This window comes from Zophobas morio, unplaced genomic scaffold, assembly GCF_036711695.1.
Source record: "Zophobas morio isolate AGI-343-1 ecotype UQ-CSIRO unplaced genomic scaffold, CSIRO_AGI_Zmor_V1 ptg000014l, whole genome shotgun sequence".
NCBI lineage: Eukaryota > Metazoa > Arthropoda > Insecta > Coleoptera > Tenebrionidae > Zophobas > Zophobas morio.
In genome coordinates, this window is record NW_026972119.1 from 4,937,973 (window position 1) to 4,951,277 (window position 13,305).

General features: G+C 31.2%; 1 protein-coding gene and 1 long non-coding RNA gene across 5 annotated transcripts in view; one reads left to right on the forward strand and one right to left on the reverse strand.

Moving 5' to 3' along the window:
• The window catches only part of LOC135129218 (homeotic protein ultrabithorax-like), a 543,629-nt gene that overhangs the window by 14,418 nt on the left and 515,906 nt on the right, over window positions 1–13,305 (forward strand). The window lies entirely within an intron of this gene.
• LOC135129219 (uncharacterized) overlaps window positions 1–13,305 on the reverse strand; it is a 105,551-nt gene that overhangs the window by 8,821 nt on the left and 83,425 nt on the right. Inside the window, exon 3 of the long non-coding RNA XR_010280529.1 lies at window positions 3,682–3,885. This is a non-coding gene — a long non-coding RNA (uncharacterized LOC135129219). The remainder of the gene's footprint in view (window positions 1–3,681; window positions 3,886–13,305) is intronic.

The window sequence follows — 13,305 nt, forward strand, 5'->3', positions numbered from 1 at the left end:
TCGAATGTATTTTTCATTTTTCCTCACTGGTTTTTGATTTTTCTGGGAACTGGGAAACGACCAGTTATGTAAAACGGAAAATGAGTGAATGAATACTCGTAATCTATTGCCAATTTTGGCACACATTTTACTTCCCGAAACTAGGAAAGTTTCATGTTTCCTTGACGATTCGTAACATGTAGATAAGAAAAAGTAAGACTTCCATTTCCTTCTGTGGCGATTTTATTGGACAGTTAACAATAATTAGTTCATTGGACTTTTTAAATTTCAAATGTATTTGAAGAATGCAGCTTAATCCCCACCAAAAATGTGATCACGTCATCTTAAAATTTTGCCAAGTACCTACCTACTTAAATCTCATTTTGTGCTTATTTTTCTTTTGAGTAATACACCGTTTTGTCAGTATTTTGATTATGTCTTTTGTTAAACACTTCCTATTTTTAAGCATGTATAAGTAGATTTTTGGGAAAAAATTCAAAAAACGCACCACAAAATTTTACAATTTAAACTAGAATCTGCAAAAACCGAGGACTTGGAAATTTTGTATGCGCTTTAAAGTTATCGTGAACATGACAAATCACTAAAAGAATTCATCTGTTCATCCTTATTTGTGGTTTAATGCTTATTTTCGATTATGTAGGAGTTGTTGTAAAAAACATAAAATATTGTATACAAATTTGTCATGGATTTTTTTTTTGCAAACTGCCAACACTGATTTAAGGATTATAAAGCAACGGTTAAAATTTATTTTTTCGTCTCCTCTAGAAAGTTAATAACGCCATAGTAGAATTTACTAAAGATCTAAATGTTTAAAAAAAATGTATATCGAGATATAGGTACGTAATGCTATATTATTTTTTAATTTTAATACGTAGACGTTCTATTAATAAAAAAATAAATTTGTAAATCAACGTGTCAAATTTATTTAAGAAATTGATAGAGAAAATCTCTTTATAAATAATTGTTTTCAATTTTTGAGTATAATATGTATCTGTTTAATGTCTCTAACCTCCCTTTTCATGTTTAGGAATGTTAGAATATTCAGATTTTTTTTAAAATTAGTGGAAATAATCAAACTTGCAAATTTTCGTTAACTTCCAAGATAAACCATTCCAGGACATCAACCTTTAAAAGTGATGAAGATTTTATTTTTATAAGTGTTGAAATTTATGAAAACGTTGAATCGATCGATAATATGTAGGTACCTACCTATTGTAATTCAGATTTTGAAATCTTATTTATTTTCTCTAATTATTGGCAAATCTAGCAGTCAGTTCAAAAATAATATAGGTATAGGGACACAGTATGTATTATTTTTATTTATACGAAGTGTTTGATAAAATAAATAATAGAAATACTAACAAGACCGAAAATAATTGTTTTCTCCGTTGTTTTCTATTTCTTTCTTTCTTGTTTTGTTTTATTGTTTTTCTCCTATGTTCTTTTTGTTCAAGTTTCATTTCGAATGGTTAAATATCTAAGTTTAGAATTTCAAAACTGAATTACCTCTATAACTAAATTTTTTTATTCCTTTTAAGCACAAAAGATTAAAGGGAGCGATAATATATAAACAAAACACACTATACACCTCATTTGAATGGATAAAATCTGACTGAAAAATTTATCATGCGACCTACCAATTACGGCGCTACTAAATTAATGTGTATAATGAGAATTAAGCATTTTAAATTTGACGCCGAAAGAAAAATAGGTCTACAGACCCATCGTGAACAATATTTCAATCTATTTTAACATTCGCAGTAAGAAAATGAAGTTGTTCTGATTTTATTCTTAAATTAAGTAATATAATAATAATTTCAAGTCACATCGAAAGAAAAAATGACTTTATTGTTGCTAATAACCTTTGATAACTGATTATATTAATTTTCGTTTTAGTGAGGCCTGGAGATGTTTTATAAAATTTTGAGAAAAACGAAACTTAAGTTTCACGTACGTGGAAAAGCCAGTTTTTTATTTCATTGTAAAGAATTAAGTATAGCTCTACCATTACTAAATCGATGCGATTTCGGCCAGTTTACATCAGATATTTCGAAGCTCATGTACCCAAAAAAGATAGTACATCCTGCCTGAACCATTCATCTTAGTTGGTTCACCCCACATGCCCCAAAGCCCTCGAAATTACACCATAATCGAACCGCCTAACATTTTTAACCGTTAGTTTTAAGAACAAAGCCCGATTAGCGTTGATCAAAAATAACCTGACCGTTGACTTACTACTTCTCAAGCAAGCGTTTGTTTTCAGTTTGTAAATCACGTTTAAAATATAAAGTCCTTTTGTTGTTCTCGTTAACATGTCTCAAATGTAAACTTCACTTTTTACTTGTGTCGTGTTATTGTTCCGAAAGTAAAAAACTCGTTAAAGAATGACGCTCTTAGCCTTCGATTAAATTACATTCGAAGGACATAGTATAATTAGACGACCTTTTTCACCAAACGCTCTTTTTGAAATATGTTTTTACTTTACGCCCATAATTGGGATCTTTGCATATAAAGTCGCTGTCCGTCAAGTTTTAGAGATTACGTTGTTATTAACGGCGGTATCTAAATTAGATCAGAGTTTGTACGAAAAATGTACGCCTATTCTCACGTCATGAAGAAATTTCGGCTCCGAGTGCTAAAAACAGTTGAACGTGATCAATTTAGGATTAAGATGTGTGCATGGATTCACAAAAATTACGTAAATTAGCGTGACTGATGACGTCACTCATTTACATTTACATCAATTATGTATTGATTCGTAACTTACAAGTAAATAATTATGTTAAAATATGTGGCGTTTGACTAATGTGCTAATAAATAATTACACATTAAGCCTTGCAATTAACTCCTGAATTAATTCGGATTGTTTTGATAATAAATATCCGCAATGGCATAATTAGGCACGTCTTGCCAAAAATGTTTAATCTATGATTAATGTCGTTGAGTAATAGTTCAAACTAAAATCGTAATAAACAAGCACTCATTCAGGTGATTAATTAATTCATCGTAACACCAAGACTTTGATAGTCTCAATAAAATGAAGCTGACTATTTCACAACGTCTTTCGAATTTTACAGGAAATATTGGTTCCCTTTAAATAAAAAAAAAAAATAATATATTTTTTATTTCTGCAAATTTTTATAAGGTATTTGAAAAGTTGTTTTTAATTTTATAGGCATATTAATAATAAAAACGATAAATTATTTTTATATTTGTGAATATGTAGTAAAATAGGCTGTTAAATCAATCAAAACAGTAGGAATACGCAATTACCCTATTTACAAAGCTGCTGATATCTACTGCATATCCACATTAACTTTATCCGAATACAATGACGTAAAGAAATCTAAATAATAGGTTAAACTGAATAAGTTAATGACTCCCCAATAACACAGTTATATAAAAATAAACTAAATTTATATTTTGCAAAAGTGAAGTTCGGATTGTTTTGACAATAAATATTCGCAATGGCAATTAAGCAAATCTTGCCAAAAATATTTTAAACTATAATTAATTTAGTTAAGTAATTCATCGAATATCATAGTAAACAAGTTCTCGTTTATTTAATGAAGCCATTCGTCGTGATTTTAAGATTTTGAAATCGCCGAAACGCGCAGTAGTGATTTAATAGTGACCGAGCGTAAAACCCCGAGTGAGATTTTTTAGCTTGATTGTTTTTACCTGATCCATATTTCACAACGTCATTCGAATTTTAGTAGAACTTTCGGGATTTCGTCCATCCAGGGCTGGTCGAGGGGGAGAAGGAGAAAGGAGCTCCATTACAGCGCGCGGCGACAGGTCATGAATCAACCCCAGTCAGCTTGCTCTAGGATGTGTTCCGCCGGGGTTGCTTCTAGTTGAACTGATAGATGTAAACCATAAGAGCTATAAGCAACATAAAGAATTAATCGATGTTATTTTCGCAGTCGGGATTTTTTTTCACAGATTTATTTTGCCAAATTTTTTCAACGGAGTATCAAAAACAACATTAAAACCCTTATAAGTGAAAACACGATGTTATGCCTAAAAATACTTTTTTCTTTCAGACACATCACAGACCCACGTGGTACCCATAAGTTATTCTAAATTGGATTTGAAAGCAGTCCAAGATAGTGTCTTTAATGTCGGTAGATAATAGATACATCAAACCCAAAAAAAGCTTACCGTTGGTTTTAATGTCAAAAGAGGTGATAATAAATTTGTTTTGCGTTTCAATAGCAGTTGACAGCCAAAGAGGAAGTGTTTTACAATTTGTACAATTAGTGCTGTTAAATGATGTCTTCATACTTTGAAGGTTGATGCACTTTTACGTCAAATAATAAAAATTAGTAAATTTGACCTTAGATGCTTATCAGATGACCTTGGCTGCTATTCGCCACGAATTGTCTACGCGATAATGAATGCATTTTACACGGAAATTGTTCCACTGTGTTAAATATTGTACAGACTATGCGAGCTTCCACGTTTTTTTGTTATAAACAAGATTAAAAGTTAAAAAAAATATTTTTCAAGAGATGAAGATCTTACAGTCTATATACTTAATTAATGTTTTTCCCTTCCAATATATGTAATAGATAATGTTATAAAAAAAGAATTTTAAAATCGAAATTTGTAGATTGTATAAAAAGATTTTCAAAATTTTCAAGATTCTAAATGTTATATGGGCTCTAAAATCTTTAAAGAGGAAGATTCAAGTATCTTCAGACGCTGCATGTAATATTGACAATGTTTGAGTACATTAATTTTCTGTTTCCACTTTTCACTTCCTATGCAGGATACTTGAATTAACAAAAAAATATATTTAGTTGAACAAATGGTGACGCAAAATATCATTTATAAATAGTTGAAACTTAATACATATTAAGGCTTTATTTTTTCTATTGTTTTTTAATATTCTTCGACGTATTTGCAGCGGTACCGAAGTAATTAATAACCTCCATAGAACGATACTTGCAAAACTTTCAACAAACGTTCTTTTATAAGAACGTAAGAATTGACCTGATTGCATTTGTGCATATTCCATTTGTAATGTTGTCTTCATGGTCGTTTTTATTATAAGCTGTAATTCTGTATTGTCTCGAATTATGTTCTTTTTTCCCCCTATTTTTTTAAAGTCTATTGTGTAGTTAGCTTACGAATAATGCCGTATCCATTTTCCTAGCCACGATTCGTGCTCTACCTTGAACTTCTCCTCCACCAATCAAACAATGCATTCTCCTATCCTCCAAATTCGTAAAAACTTGCCCATCACCGAAACTTCGTTCTCCTCACGTTCCTCTCCAGACCAACAAATACGCCGGTCAAAATTACAAATTCCTGCGGTTTGAGCAAGACAACATAGCTTGTAATGGCAGATTCCCATTTTTCCTCGCATTACACAACACTAAATTAACCTAAGAAATTATTAAACGCATCCATCATAAATTATTTTATTTTCATTCTTACACCGCGTTTCTGCATGCCACGCAAATCCTTCATGTTACGCAAACTACCATTTTTACGCTGCAGACAGCTAAATTACACGGTGTGAGCCTCAATTTTTGAATTTTATCGAACCATCGCGGACATTTGTTAATGCTGAATTAATGACCGTTCATGGGCAAATCGTGAGGTGTTTTTGACCGATTGCGCGAGGAAGATAATTTAGGAGTTGCAAAATTGTAAATTTCGGCTAGAAGTGAATTAAATATAACTAGAGGCTGAGTCAGCTAAGAGCTTAAACATAAATATTTCGGCGGCTGAAAAAATTGGCACGACGGGACAATAGTTCTTGTCTGGTTTGTGTTTATTGGGGAATATAAATAGAATGCGTTGTATGAATTTGCGCTTTCAGTTATAAAAAACATTTTTGTCTTAATTGTAAAATACGGCTGGGATATGTTGTTAAAATTTTTGCTAGACGTTTGGTAGGCTTATATGTTCTCGACAAAATATTTGACTTGGAGGTATTTAGGACAAAATTTCTAAAACAAAGTTAATTCATTTGAATGGCGGAACCGCCAAATGGCCACACGAGAATCTAAGACATTATCTTTGCCAATTGAATTAACCGTCTATATTTGATATATTATATTATTATTAAACTACTAGTGTTGCTACTATTAAATTATCATTTAATGTTAATCAAGAAGACGACTTTACTTTGTTTTTGTTTAATTTTTGACTTTTTCATGTTTTTAAAACTAACATTTGTCGAATCGTCTTATCCAAATATATCAAAACCTTTAAATAATACTTAATTAAACCCTCTGTAACAAAACTATGTAAATTTTAAATTTATGTTTAATTAATTTGTTGTTGTCGACACTGTAAAACCAATTATGCAGAAATATTGAATAATATATTTTTTTGGAGTATTATTTGTACATGTTTGCCTTCATGGTCATTAATTTAATGATCCATATATAAATTATAAAGTACCAAAAAACATATCTAAAATAATATTATTGCCCTTTTACAAAACGAGACAAAATTAATTTCCTTTATTTTTAACCAATATCCCGTGTTCGTTGATCTCCCAAGATAATGTCACAAACACTTACAACCGCGAACAATAGAATTAAAAGTCCAAAAAATTAAAGAGTTTTTTATTAAATACCGTTCTTTACTTCTCGAGCGTAAGCTGAGAAAATATTTAAATAGATTCATTTGACAAATGGCTCATTTCATCTCAACGCCTCATAGCCCCAAAAATATGAAAAAGTACATCTGTTGGCGATTTTGTTAAACAAATGCATACTTTCTAAAACTGGTATACTGATCTTTGTGGAATTTTAGATGTATTTTATGAATTTTGGTGGAAATGGTAAATCGCGAACCAAATTGTGATTAGGTATTCATACTGAAAATTTGATGAGGTTATTTCACAATTTTACTAAGTAAATCACATTTAAAATGCACAATATACCTCTAATACTTGTGATTTATTAATCCAATCTTGTTTTTAACCTTATGCATGTAGGTAATTGAACAAGGTAAATCGCTAATCAAAATTCACCTATTCATCCCTTTCAATAACTTGATGACATCATCTCAAAATTTTGTGAAGTAAATTTGGTTTGAAATTTAATGTATAGTGTCACTCTACAGTTGTTTATTTTATTGCTTAAACAAAAATGTTTATATACTGAGTTTTCGTGAAACTCTACGGACACAGTGCTGGTGCAATTATTACTGCTACTGTATCTCTAGGTGTGGTAATCCACCTCTATATTTTAATTGTAATATACCATACAGGGGATATTGTAGAAAAAAATGTTTTTAAGTTCCACAGTGTAATTTTCATTTTCTTCATATTCATATACTGAGAAAGATTTTTTACTTTCAAGTAGAGATGTACCGACTGTAGGTCTGGCCGACTAACCGACTAGCCGATTGTTCGGCCAGTAAAAACCGACTAGTCGGCCGACTGCTCGGCTTTGCTAAAACCGGTTTATAAATGCAACAAACAGTGTGTTTTTTTTATATTTCTCTGGCTACCTTAAAGGTTTGTTCTATTTTAATAAAAGGAATAACTAAAGTTCCTTTGTTTTTCAAAAAATGTGTTAAATTTGTTTAGATAATTTTAACATTTAATTTTTTTTAGTAACTCAGTACAAAAATAAAGAATAACACAATTTAGGGCCAGTTTATACAATATTTTAACTGAGTTTAAGTTGATCGCGCATTTAACAAGGCCATTAGCGACGTCTGATTGGCGTAGAGTCGGTCACATGATACTTTAACGCGGGGCTAAAAATTAAATCGCAATTAAATATTTAATTGAGGTTCTGTAAACCGGGTTTAATTGTTTTATATACTATTTTAATTTTAATAAAAAAAGCCGACCGATCGGCTGTTTAGCCGACTAGTCGCCGACTGCAGCCGACGATGAAAAACGGCCGAATAGTCGGCTTATCCGACCGGTCGGCCACTAGTCGGTACATCCCTACTTTCAAGGCAAGTAATAACGTGGAATTTTTTGAAATATTTTCAGTAATGTCAGAACTATCCCGAAACTCATACTGTTATTTTCGAAAAAATTGTGTAAATTTTAACCATCAAGTAAATCACTTCCTGTTAATTCTATAGATGCATTTTTTTTTGTCAATTTTTGACTTTGCATACGAAGGTGGAGCAAGACGGAATATGTACACAGCTGCTAAATTACGTATTTGAATGTTAGTTTCCATTTTGTGAATGAAGAGCCTTTGATAATTTTTACCATCTTATTAAAGAAAAAAGGACAAACTTCAGTGGCATATTCATAAAACTTGCCTTTTAGGTATACAAAATGAGTGATTAAGCGTGCGATCCTCAATAGGTATCTCATTAATTATTGCAAATAGGAAAAAAGTTAAAGATTGAAGTTATATGGATCTTTGAATACCTTACACTCAAAATATGCTTAATTATACAAAGTGTTCTGTTTTGGAAGCGTAACATACAACTATTTTTTTTTAATGAAACACCCTATATATTTTCACATACTCTGATTGGCCTCGCTTTGTAAGTATAGTCTATTTTTGTAATTCGTTATCAAAATTTTCTTGATTCAATTCTTGTTAACAGTGCAAGGGTTCACAAAAAAATAGAATAGGTTTATTTTTATAATCTGTTTTACAACATTTCAGGGAGAGATAAACAGAGATATGTGCTTTGTTATAGTATCAATTAAATTTTATTTTATGAATAATAATAAAATAATATATAAAACAATAAATTTTCAAATAAACTTTGGTACATATTTTACTTTCACATAGGACACCCTGCATTTTATTACTGCATCTTACTATATTTTTTGTCCTTTTTTTGGATATCTTGGTGTTTCTAGATGAACTATAAATTTTAGATGTAGAAAATACTTACCATAGAAGAAAAAAAAAGTAAACAGAATAAGATGCAGTAATAAAATACAGGGTGTTCTATTTGAAAAACTTGAAATATTGTTATTTAAAAATTGTAATCTTTTACTGTATAAGATGCAATATTGTAACACAGATTTTCAAAATTTCAACAGTGCTAAAAAATTTTGAGAAATATAAAAATTTAAATACAATAACGTGGCAATGTCGCGTCATATCTTCATAAAATATACACGATTTTAAAGTGTAGAAAGAGGCCTATGAGACAATTTAAAAAAAATATATAGTGTGTTTTATAAAAAAAAAACAAAGTTATGTCTCGAAAACAACATTCTGTGTAGCTAAAAATAATTTTAATGCATGTTACTCCAAGAACCGTACAGTACTTTCTTGACTTCTTTATTTTCAATAATCAATGAGATATCGAGGAATTTATTAGCTCACCCTATATAAGTAAAACCAAAAGCATATAAAGTGAAACAGTACATTTTCTTAGCAAAATTCACTTCACTGTATTTAAAAAAAAATCGTAAACCTTTGCCGACGTTTAATGCTTATACTAGATCATACAACTAACAAAAATTTAACATTCAAAAAGGGGCATTTTATTAGTTAAATTAATTGCAAATCATAGGTTTTACCTTTCTTTAGAAAATTGAACTCTTGTGTTGGTTTGAATGTAATTATTTCATCCAATATCTAATTAAAAGATTAGCCTTGTTGAATGATATCTCACACAAGTCACAACAATTTGGAGGGTTTTTTTTTTAATTCAGAAGGTCTAAGAGTGAAAAACCAGAATTGTTAAGAATGTAAAATAATTGTCAATTTGACAAATTTTAATGTACTAGGATTCATCTGAGAAGTGGCTAATTTCGTTTTCGGAACTTTTCATAGGTGGTAGAATATCAAAAATAGATTTCCTGTTTCCGTCTGTTGTTCATATTTTCCAAAAATTTTATGATGTCATCTCAAAATTTTGCAAAGGCAATCTCATTTGAAATATTCAAAAAAGCATGTGCTGTTTGGTACATGTAGTTTCTTCATAGTTTCATACTTTTTTATAATTGTTTAATTAAGTAGAGATAATTAGGTGATTAGTCAAAAACGGCTTATCTCATTTTCTCAAAATTCTAGTAACAGTGCTATTCTCGTTAGTATTACATTGTATCTTTCTATACAAACTGGCATATTTGTCTGTGCTACAAAATTAAACATAAAATATATGTAGACTTATTAGACTTGTTTGGTGGTGCTTGAATGGCGAGATAATAATGCTCCTCGTAATAACCTCCAGAACGGTGATACAAAATATCATGTATTAGAATAATGATGCACTAGTTGTATATTTACACTACACCTCGTTTATTTATTTTTAAAAGCTAACGTGTCACGAATTCAAAGCACGATAGTTACTTGCACACATACAATTTACAATTGCCATGATTTACTAATCCCATTTAAGCCTTCAGCATGTATAGTTGATGTAATAGGTTTTATCGAAATTCGCTACAATTTTTTACCCCTTGCGAATTTAATAACTACGAAAATTAATTCATCATAGTAAATGGGGTGTTAATGAATATTAGATTTGTCTAATTATGAATACTTTTTGTCATAAAACGCACATCGTCGCCAGACACAGACATCGCTACAACTGTTAGTGTAAATCAGTTCTATAAAGTAGGTACCCCGTTAGAATTAATGTCCAATAGATATAACTACATTTTTATTGTGTTTTATTTAGAAAAAAATTAGTGGTATAACGACTTGAGTGATGCGAGAAAAAGAAAAAGCGACCGCTTGCTCCTTGTATTCTTCATGTTTTCGTGCGTACTTTTATTTTGTAAACCACCCGGGTCGGCAAGACCGCCCTGTATTTAATTAGTAACGTTATTGGATTTTAATCGCGCGATTTATGTGCATCATAAATCGCGTAAATAAACGAAAAGTATTAGGTACCGATGTTACAATTGCCATCGAAGGAACAAAAAGTAAAAGCCAACCATCAGAGGAAATCTTGGTTTTAGTTTCTCCCAACTTTAATGATTCCGCGCGACCAATAAATAATACCGAAACGTTTCATTAACGTGCTACAGTTTCAATTATGTGGGTAAAAATGCGCGATCTACAATTTCGATACAACGCCAGAGATAAATGCAGCGACTTCGTGCAAGCATATGAGTGCAGCAAAACAATCCACCCACCGTTTTAAATCAATAAATAAACGACCTAATGCATTTTTAATAAGGCAAAGTGTTATTAATATAATAGGCATATACACGACCACCAACGTCGCTGGATTATACCAGGCTATTCTATTAGGCTCAATCTGAATTCGCGATACCATCGCTTGCTCGGCCGGTAAATCAAAATTTCTCACACAACGTTTTGCATCTCCTTCTCGGAAGCTCGCCAAACGTTTGCCCTCTTGTTCCAGCGGGATACGTGCAAGACTTCGTTCCACGAAAATGTTCAGATAAGTCAACTAGCACGCCGTTATATTGTTGCACAAGATTAGGGATATTTCACCCCGGATCGTTTCAATTGCGCAGGACGTAATTTGCAATGATTACTTGCTCGTTTGCACGATCTTGACTTTTTTTGGCGGCATGTAAGGTGCTCTTGGCTTGATGAGCTTAAACCATTCAACGTACGAGGTGTAACTGGATTATAATGTGCCACTGGACGCACGCAGGTTACTAAACGGATTTTACGCCATCAGCTTCCCGACATGCTAATGCCTCTATGGCGTATGCGTAAGTAGTCGCTACCATATAATTTTTGAATGAAATCATTTTGTTTGCTATCCACGAGCATGGAAAAGGCGTCGAAGCAGACGTCCGCCGACGATTGAAGCACGTAAAACTTGTCGTCGTTGAACTTCTATTGACATTTAATCGAAAATCATGTTAGAGCTGTTGCACAGTGCTATGAAAATCGTGTTCATTTTAACCTTACATACAAGTTGTATGTAGTGCCAACTGAATCGGACTAAGAAAATAACATATGTCACACGTTTTAACTATCTGAACTATACTATACTATACTAAGTTAGAGATACCAAGGTTCTTCAGATACAGAGTTTATTTCGAGTAATATACGTATACTTATTATGGTATCTATATAAAACTGTCTATTGTGATTTGTTTAATCTCTACGTATTTTTCAGTTCCTTTTACGTAATTAGGTTTTGTGATACAATATTACAACATTGAAAAGAAGATTTTTTATTCCAGAGTATAAGTATTGTAGTAAGGTCCATTTGACGAAAAGATAATTTCATGTTTTCTCCATTTTTCATAATCATCAGAGTATGAAAGAGTAGGTCTCCAGTTTTGGTGTATCTGTCGCCTGTTAGTGATATTATTAGATAAATACCTAATCTCCAAAATTATTGGACTGATTTAAAACTTTAGGTATACCTATTCAACATTTTTTGTAAAATTAAAAAAAAATGTCTAAAAAAGAACTTAATGAATGAAGCAATTGATAACGTTGTGGTTATTAGTGATACACTGTACCTATCCCAATTGATATACTTATCATCTCCTACCAAACAGTTGATGACGACATCACAAGATTTATGAATGCACACTCACTTGAAACACACGCATGATATGTCATTTTACACCTATTTCTATTTTAACTGAAAAGGGATTATCATCAGAAATGAAAATTCACAGAATCAAACTTTTTTAAGGATTGAAAGAGTCGTGGGAGCTGCTATTCTATTTTTGAAAGAATTTGGAAAAATTTCCGGTAACTCCAGTGAAACAGTTTGTCTTTCTTTTTAAATAGGTGAAAGAGTTTTAGGCGTCTCGTTTGCTTCGTTTTTGAAAGAATTTGAATTTGGTGTTCTTTTCTCAAAGAATTTTAGGTGTCACTTTTTCATATTACGAAGAAAGAAAATTCGCACAATTAATTTTATTATTTTATCTAATAAACGAACCTTGTTTTATTGCCTGCTGCAAGGGCGAGGGAGGTTCTGTCTAAATAACCTTAAAACCAGTTTTCTTACTAAAAATTGTAGTAAACAAAATTTGACTTTGTTCTTAAAACAATAGAAGAAAATTATCAAAAAACAAAAACGTCATAGCAACATTCAACCGATTCGGGGATTCAAAAGCAAAATTAAAAAAAATATTTCAAATTTGAACTTAGAAGTATCCTATCCACTATGGCATTTTTTTTTTAATAAAAACCTATAAAATATTTTTTGATAATGAGATGCAGTTAAAAACAGCTTCTTTGTTATAACCGGCATCCCCTTTTTGAAAAAAAAGTCGACAATGTTTTTAATGTGATTTACCGAGTTTTGTAAGTTAAAAACAGTGGCGAATACCGCGTTCCGAAATTGAGAAAAATATAGATTTTTTAAACATGCGTGATGAAAAATTTCACCAAAATAAAAACAGAAACAGACCAAGTACGATATTTTCTTAAAAAAAAAAAAAACAAT